At 51.3% G+C, this 7,866-nt stretch overlaps 1 long non-coding RNA gene across 1 annotated transcript in view; it reads left to right on the top strand.

Moving 5' to 3' along the window:
* The window catches only part of LOC146765001 (uncharacterized), a 34,142-nt gene extending 26,317 nt beyond the window's left edge, over positions 1-7,825 (top strand). Inside the window, exon 4 of the long non-coding RNA XR_014950383.1 lies at positions 1,631-7,825. This is a non-coding gene — a long non-coding RNA (uncharacterized LOC146765001). The remainder of the gene's footprint in view (positions 1-1,630) is intronic.
* The last annotated feature ends 41 nt before the right edge of the window (positions 7,826-7,866 follow it).

Raw genomic sequence — 7,866 nt, 5'->3', positions numbered from 1 at the left:
TTCCATGGATCAGCACACGGTTGGCCAGTACAGCACAGGAGCACTTCTGGACTGGCATCCCCACTTTTTCTGGTGACAGGAGCACCACGGGGCACCTCAAATGATACCTGATATCAATGCTGAGGCTCTTTTGGCAAACCATCCCTGCTTTTCCTGTGTGCAGCCTCATCTGGAATGCTGCAGTGATGTGCTTTGACTCAGGGTTTTATGGGAAACTTCAGTATTCCAAAATGAGAAATGGATATAGAGGGAGAATTTTTAGGTTACGTAGGATGGAGTAGTTCTTTGGAAATGTTGGGAATACAGGATGCACTGCAGCAGCACCTGGTAGTTTGACTATCCAAATATCAAGGATAAAAGAACGCATCTCACTGCTTGCATTACAGCAGCCCACAGACTGCTGATTGGAATCAGGGAGGAAGAATAACATGGATAAAAAACCAGACTGAGCACCAAAGACGGAGTAAAGCCTCAGCCTCTGTGCCCGTGCTGGCTCTGTGAGAGCTCCATGTGCCGGAGGGATCTGCTGTGGGATGGTGCCCAAATGAGGCCATGCCAGAACGTGAGGCACTCACAGAGCCACGCCATGGGCACGAGGAGGAAGAGAGCAGCACTCGGGAGGTGCTGCCTTGCCTTAATTAATTGTGTGAGAGGTTTCCGAGGTTTAATTTAGGGTGTTACAAACATCCTCCCGGCTCAGACCACGACATCTCCAGCACAGGGACCCACCTCGGGTGGCAGCGGGAGATTCTGTTTGGGCAGGTGTGTGATGAGCAGGGAATGTGGCACAGAATCCTGAATCTCCTGAGCTGGAAGGGACTCGGCAGCCTCGGCTGCAGAGAACTGGCAGTGGCAGTGCTGTGATCTCATTGCTGAGGGCTCTGAGCTCTGATCTCATTCCCCAGCTGCAGCTGAGGGCTCTGAGCTCAGCATTGAGCTAAAATGGGGTTTCTGGTGCTTTGGTGAGAGGTGGTGAATTGCAGGTTGATGGGTCAATGAGATAGGAACGATTCTCCTCTGGGAAACAGCCCCAGGTGTAATTATTAATCTGTTGGTAGTGCCTCTTGCTTTCCAGGGATATCTGCAGTCACTCTTGGAGCTGTAGAATGGAATCGCTCTGCTAGGTTTATACCAGAGGGGAGAATCCAAAGAAAGGTTTTCTGTCTTTACCTCTCCCTTTCTGATGTTTCACCCGGGTCTCACTCAGGGCATTGCAGCATTTCCCGAGGAGCCAGCACTGACTCTGAGTGTTGGGGCTCCTGAGCTTGCCATAGCCCAGGCCCAGCACCAGCAGACAGGGTGAGGCAGCAGCTGAAGAAACCCCCAGAAAAGCCTGGGACACCCTCATGACATTTTTTTTTTTTTGGTTTTGAGGTCCCCACCCAATCCGTAAACTCCAAGTGACCCCTCCCAACAGCACCACTGGTTTGTTTAATCAGTGATTAAAGTGGAATTTTATTTCCATTTCCAAACATACTCTGTCAGTCTATAAATTCCCTTTTTGCTTTGTGATAAAACCTAGGTAACAGAAAATCACCTCATGGAACTCCTGTGGCACAGCTTTGCTAAGGCAGGGCTGCACACCTGTGGTTGTGATGGCACAGCTGAGCTCTCCCCTTTCTGCCTGCAGGTAACTTTAGCCAGGAGCTGCTCACTGAGACTCTTTTATTCCTGGACAGTTGGAGCTGCTGCTTCTTCTTGGGTTACAGAATCCTTTCTTCCTCATCCTTGGGGACTGGGAGAGACATTGGATCCACCTGCTGAACACGACTGATTCCTTCCCCTCATGTCAGGTTATTGCAGAGGCCACGGACGAGCAGGATGGGTGGATGGATTCCCTGCAGGAATTGTGTTCCCTGTGGGACAGAGGCAGAACTGCTGAGTCCTTTCCTGGCAGCTCCTGGCTGTCCTTGGCATCCTGGCTGGAGGAGCAGGAAAATCTGAGTTCCTGGTCCTCAGCAAGGGAGCATCTCACAGCCATCTCTCACCCAGTGGTTTTGGAGCTCCCTAATTAGCCCTCAGACGTGACTCTGGCGGCGCTGGGAATTCAGGAAGCACCATTCCCACTTTACAAGGGTGAAGTGAGGAACAGGAATCCAAAACTGCTGTTGAGTAACTGAGCTGGGATTGACATCCCGGGACCTGCCCTGCCCCCGGGGCACGATGTGCTCCTTTTTAGCCATGACCTCATGCTTGGATTTAAATGCCCCTGGGAAGAGGAATGAGAGATGGAGAAAGAAGAGAGACCAGGAAGTCCTGCGGCTTTGCCAAGAACCTTGGTAACAACAAATCCAAACAACTCACGACCTTTTCCTTACTGATGGTGTGGGAACTGCTGTGCCTAGGGCAGGGCTGCCCAGATGAACAAATTCATGCCATTAATGTAATTTATCCACCTCTTTTCTGGTGCTTATCGAGACACGGTGAAGCCCTTTGGACTTTTTTGCCTTTTGACTTAACTGCCTTCGAGGCACAAGTGCAGCCCTGAGGGACAGCTCCTGGCCAAGCAGGATGTCCCTGGTGTCTCCAGAGCCTTTGGAGGAGTTAAACATTAACTCCTGGGCAGCTCCAGCTGTCCAAGGTCCAGGAGGAGCCCTGCTGGGGCAGCTGCACTTCCCGCTCCTGCCCTTTCCTGGTGATTCACCCGCTCCTCCTCCCTGCCTGGAAGTCTGAGCTGGATGGAGCGTGAGAAGGTGGGGCAGGGACACCTGAGCTCTCCTGAATCTATTCTGGAGATCAGCTCCTGATGGCTGGATGCCCTGGAGGGTTTCCTGCCTGGAATTCAATGTAGCAAGCAGGGAAAATCCTGGGTACCAAAAGACTCACCTGAGCTACAGAAAAATCCCCCCACACCGTGCAAAGCTGGTGCTCCACAGCAGGTCCCTGCTCCTGGCAGGCAGCTGTGAATCCATGTGAGCCTCTTGTTGTCCTGCTGTCCCCTGCATGGATTTTTTTTTTCTTTGATCATGTTAAATAAAAGGGTAAAACCTTTTCCCTGTGGCCATTTGAAGAGGGTGGCCCAGCAGCAGGGCAGGAGGCAGATGGGAAGAGCTGGTTTATTTGAAATTATAGCCCAGTTTCTACACTCCAGCCCTGCCAAGGCTCTGGGTGTAGCCAGTCTGCCACAGGAGAGGGACTGCTCAGGGCTGGCTGCCCTGGAGCTGGAGCTTGCCTGGCATGTTGGGATCAGACTCACGATGGCTCTGAGCTGCCCAAGGCACCTCTCCCACAGCAGGACTCAGTTTTGCCTGGAAAAGCCAATCGGTTACTTCAGCACCGATGGGAATTTGTGAAAATACAATGGCACAATCTCTGCTGAGCTCAGGCCCAGAAGCAGAGCCAAGAGCCTCCCTGGCTTTGGATAAAACTTTGCTGTGGTTACCGGCGTCATGGGATCATGTGATGGCAGCTGATCTCTCCAAACCTCCAAAGTTCTCACTCCAGGCCTCTTCTGCTGCATAAAAACACCCTGAGTGCTCAAAACATCTTCTCCCTGCTCGGGTAATCATTTATTGATAGCAGAATTATCAGCCAAGTGTTGTTGAGTAAACTGCCACTGCTGGTGTTTCTGATCCTGCCAAGGCCTTTTCCCAGCCCTCTCCCCAGCCACAAACCTCCAGCACCCTCACTTGAAGGGATTTATTTCTAAACAGACAGACTTTCTCCCTCCAGCCCAAGGACATGCTCAGCACAACATGTCACATCCCTTGATTCTTCCAGTTTGCGTTCTCAGCCCAGGGAATTTAGGAATCGGGTCTAAGCTGGACTCTGAGCCCCTTTGAACCATGCTGATGGAGAAATGAGTGTCTAAAAATGACTTTAAAGGAACTCTAGGGAGAGAGAAGAGCAGGAACCTGTCAGCTGGGAGCTGCTGCCCCTTCCGAGATCTCTCCCCTGTGAGGAGCACAGCCCTGGATTTTCTGGGACCTTTTTCCTGCAGGATAACACAAGGTTAGGACAGGCAGAGTCAGCTCTGCCACAGGGCTGGTCCTCTGGAGAGACGAAAGGGAGGTGGTTTGGTGGCCAAATGAAAGTCGTGGCTTTAAGGAAGAATTAAAGCCAGATGTTTCCAGCAGCTGCTGAGCCCAGCCTTTTGTGTCGGAGCCACCAAGGAGGCCTTGGCAGCATCTGCAGAGCCCCGTGGTGGGAACACCCTGCAATCCTGCAGGCTCTGCCACGGTGCTGGAGCTCCCTGGCTGCCTGGCAGGAGGCAGCAGGAGCTGAGGCAGAGATAGCGAAGCCAGCTCACCATTTATTCTGTGTCTAAAAATATTTATTCCCTGCTGATAGTGGGGGTGGCAGCAGAGGTGTGGGAAGCAAATTTAGCACATCTGGACAAAACACTGGGGCCGAGAGGTGGTTGAGCCATGTTGGCATCAGCTCTGCAGGCACTGGGCAAGATGTGGGGAGCAGGGACAGAACATCACCCCCGAGCCAGGGACTGGCTTGGACCCCTCAGGTAACCAGCAGATAAATCTGCTGTGCAGGGAGCTCATCAGAGTCAGGGGCAATAAACAATCCCTGCCTTGCTTCTGGTTTTTGTACTCAGCTGGGACAGAAGTGAGCACCCATTCCACACAGTGGAACACCAGGAAAAGGGAAGGTGGCTCCTTATTTCAGCACAGTTGTGGAAGGAGCAGCACTTTGCACTGCAAGGGAGAGCCCAGACCTCAGGACTGCCAGTGGGAGGTCCCAGCTCACACCCAGGAGCCATAAATCTCTCCTAGCACTGCTCCTCCTTCTCCTTGTGGTTTTAACATTCACTCCTGGCTTCCTAAGGCCAAATTCCTGGTGCCCTCTGCTCTCCCCTGAGGTGGAGTTTCCTCTTGCAAAAGCAGCGGTGTCCTTGCTGGCTCTGTTGCTGCTCAGGTCTCTGTGTCATGGTCCTCACATTCCTCCTGCCCCATCCTGAGTGCTGGGATGCTCCTGCTCTAGAGGAGCAGGGGAGATGCCCTTGAATCCAGCTGGGGAATGAGGAATAAATCCATGAGGTATGCCTGAAGCAAGGAAAAGTCAATAGAGCAGAGAGAGGTTGGTGACAGGAAATCCCAGTTTTTACTGGCATGGGCTCACATCAGATAATCTGACTATAACAAGAAAGAAATGGCTCCATATTCTGATTTCATGGAGCTGGGTGGGGGCTGCTGCAGGAAAGGAGCTTCTTTCCTTCCCTTTGCTTGTTCTCAGCCTGGGATTTGTCTCATTTGTGTCCACCAGCTCGCTCTGGAACACCCTGGGCAGGAGGAACGATTGTTCCTGCCGTGATTATTCCAAACCCAGCTGCTGGGAGAAGGCTTTGGGAGCTGCTGGGCTGCCCTGGATGGGCTCGGGGGAGCTGCCCGTGCCTCAGTGACAGCTGCTGACTCACAGCAAAGAACCTGCCCGGGTACAAACAGAGAACTGGTTGTTTCACCTCCCAGCAGGTGACAACAGGACCTGGTCGTGTCCTGGCTTGGGTGGTGTCACTCCCATGTTTCTCCCTTGGCTGACACGGAATTGTTGTCACCCTGCAGGAATTCTTCTCTCACTCTATGCACCAGGCCTGGTTTTCCACCCCAGCCAGCGAGGCTGGGAGTGTTCCTGAGCTGGGAGTGTCCTGCTGACTCTGAGCCTTTACCAGCCGGGGGTTTCCATGGAATGGGCAGAAGAACTGCTGGGAAATGCGCCAATCTGAGCATTAGTGGTAATTTACATCCCAGCAAAGCCTGGCTCCAGGAGTCCTCAGCTCCTGTGGATCTCAGGTGCTCAGCAGGTCTGGAAATGGGGCTAAGAAATGTTCCATGCTGCAATCCCTCCGTTGCTTTGGGAAATCCATTTGGGCACACTCAAAATGAAGGAGCAGCTTTGGGGCTCAGGAGGTTTGTGAGCCAAGGGCCATGCTTACCCTTCCCAGGGGTGTGAGGATGAAGGAGTTAATGGTTGCAAAGTGCTTCGGAGAGGACAAGAGCTCAGTCTGATGGCTTCTCACCAGGGAAGGGGATGAAGAAGAAGAAGTTCTCACTCTCAATGGACCTGTGAGGTCTCACTACATCATGGAATTATGGCATATCCCGAACTGGAAGGGACCCACAGGGATCATCAGGCTGGCAGCTGGCCCTGCACAGACACCCCAACAATCCCACCCTGTGCCTGGGAGCGTTGTTGAAACGCTCCTGGAGCTCTGGCAGCCTCGGGGGCCTCTGACCATTCCTGGGGAACCTTTTCAATGCCTGACACCCCTCAGGGGGAAGAACCTCTCCTGATACCCAACCTAACCCCCCCTGACACAGCTCGAGCTGCTCCCTTGGCTCCTGTCCCCGCTCCCAGGAACAGAGACCAGTGTCTGATGTGACAAACACAGATCTGACAGGGGCTGCTCCCGTGCTGTCCCTGGGGACTGAGGTCAGGCACCTCTTGACAGCGAGAGGATTCCAAAATTCTGCAGTGTGCGAGCCGTCCCCTCCCGTTTCTCCTGCTCCAACTTTATTTATTTCACTTCTGTTTCTTTTTCTTTCACTTCTCCACGTCTTGGAGCTGCTCCCCAGGGAACAGCCAAGGGCCTGGCAGCTGGGCTGTGTTTGCAGGGCAGCTTGTGCTCGGTGTTTAATCTCCTCAGTGGACCCTGATTATTCCCTGGCTCCGACTTATCCACGCGGATCTGCCCAGCCCTAATTGCAGGTGATGGCGTTGGTGGGGTCCCTTGTGGCAAGCACGTTTCTCTCCCTCTCAGGATTTTCATAGAGGTGCACAGAGAGAAATGAAAGAGAAAACAATTTCTATTTCTGCTCCTTGTTTTTCCTGTGTGGAATGTGTTTGGAGAATTGTTTACCTGGGGTGATTGCTTGATTGGATTCTGGTGAGGATTGTTTGAGCCTGGTGGCCAATCCAACCCACCTGGGGCTGGACTCGAGAGAGGGTCACCAGTTGTGTTAGAGAAAGTAGTTTGTAGTTTTAGTATCTTCCTTTTATATAGTATATTGATGTATTTTAGCATAGTTATAATAAAGAAATAATTCAGCCTTCTGAATTGAGCCCGACATCATCATTTCCTCCCATTGGGTTCACCTGCATTTACAATTGTCCCTCCCAGGGCACTGATTCATGGCAACCTGAGGGCTGGAATCTCCATCCTCCACTCACACCAGAGTGTTTTAATTCTCTTACCAAAACCAGCAAATTACACCTCAATGCTCTGTAACACATTTTGTGGGTTTTTCACTAAAGCAAAGCGGTTTCAAGGCGTGTTTTCCCCTCAGAGCATCATTCCTGCTGCTACCATGGGTCTGGGTGGGGAGGGGGGGTTGAAATGCACCAAGTCGTGTATCTTGTGAAGAGTTCTTAATTTGCAAGGAATTTGTACATCATGTATGAGATATATGAATATGCAACAGGCTGTTGCTTTTAAGGTTATTCCTTTGTTCACAAGGTATGTTTTTTCATGACTTAGTGTCTGAGAGCATCTGGACGTCCGTAATTCTTTGCTTTTTATTGTCGTGTAATTGTCCTAACTCTAAATTTTATTACTCTCATTGTAATACCATTTTTATAACCATTATATTATTATTAAATTTTGAAAAATTTTAAAAACCAAGCGATTAGCGTTTTTCACAGGAAGCATAAAGCATTATGAGCTCTTTAATTAGGAAAAAAAAAAAACAACCAACCAACCAAAACCCAAAAAAGAAAAAACAAAAAACAAAACAAAACAAACAAACAAACAAACAAAAAAACAAAACAAAACAAAAAAACACCCAAAAAACCCAAATTCGTGAATTCTCCACAAGGCGGCTCACGGCCCCTTCCACTCCGTCCGCGGGGGACGCCGCTTCCCGCGCGCCGCTGCAGCCACCGCGCCCTCTGGCGGAGCCGCGCGGCGCGGCGGCCGCA

This window comes from Lonchura striata, chromosome 29 (assembly GCF_050655825.1).
Source record: "Lonchura striata isolate lonStrDom1 chromosome 29, ASM5065582v1, whole genome shotgun sequence".
NCBI lineage: Eukaryota > Metazoa > Chordata > Aves > Passeriformes > Estrildidae > Lonchura > Lonchura striata.
The sequence above is the reverse complement of the archived record's forward strand: the minus strand, read 5'-3'. Positions and strand labels throughout refer to the sequence as shown.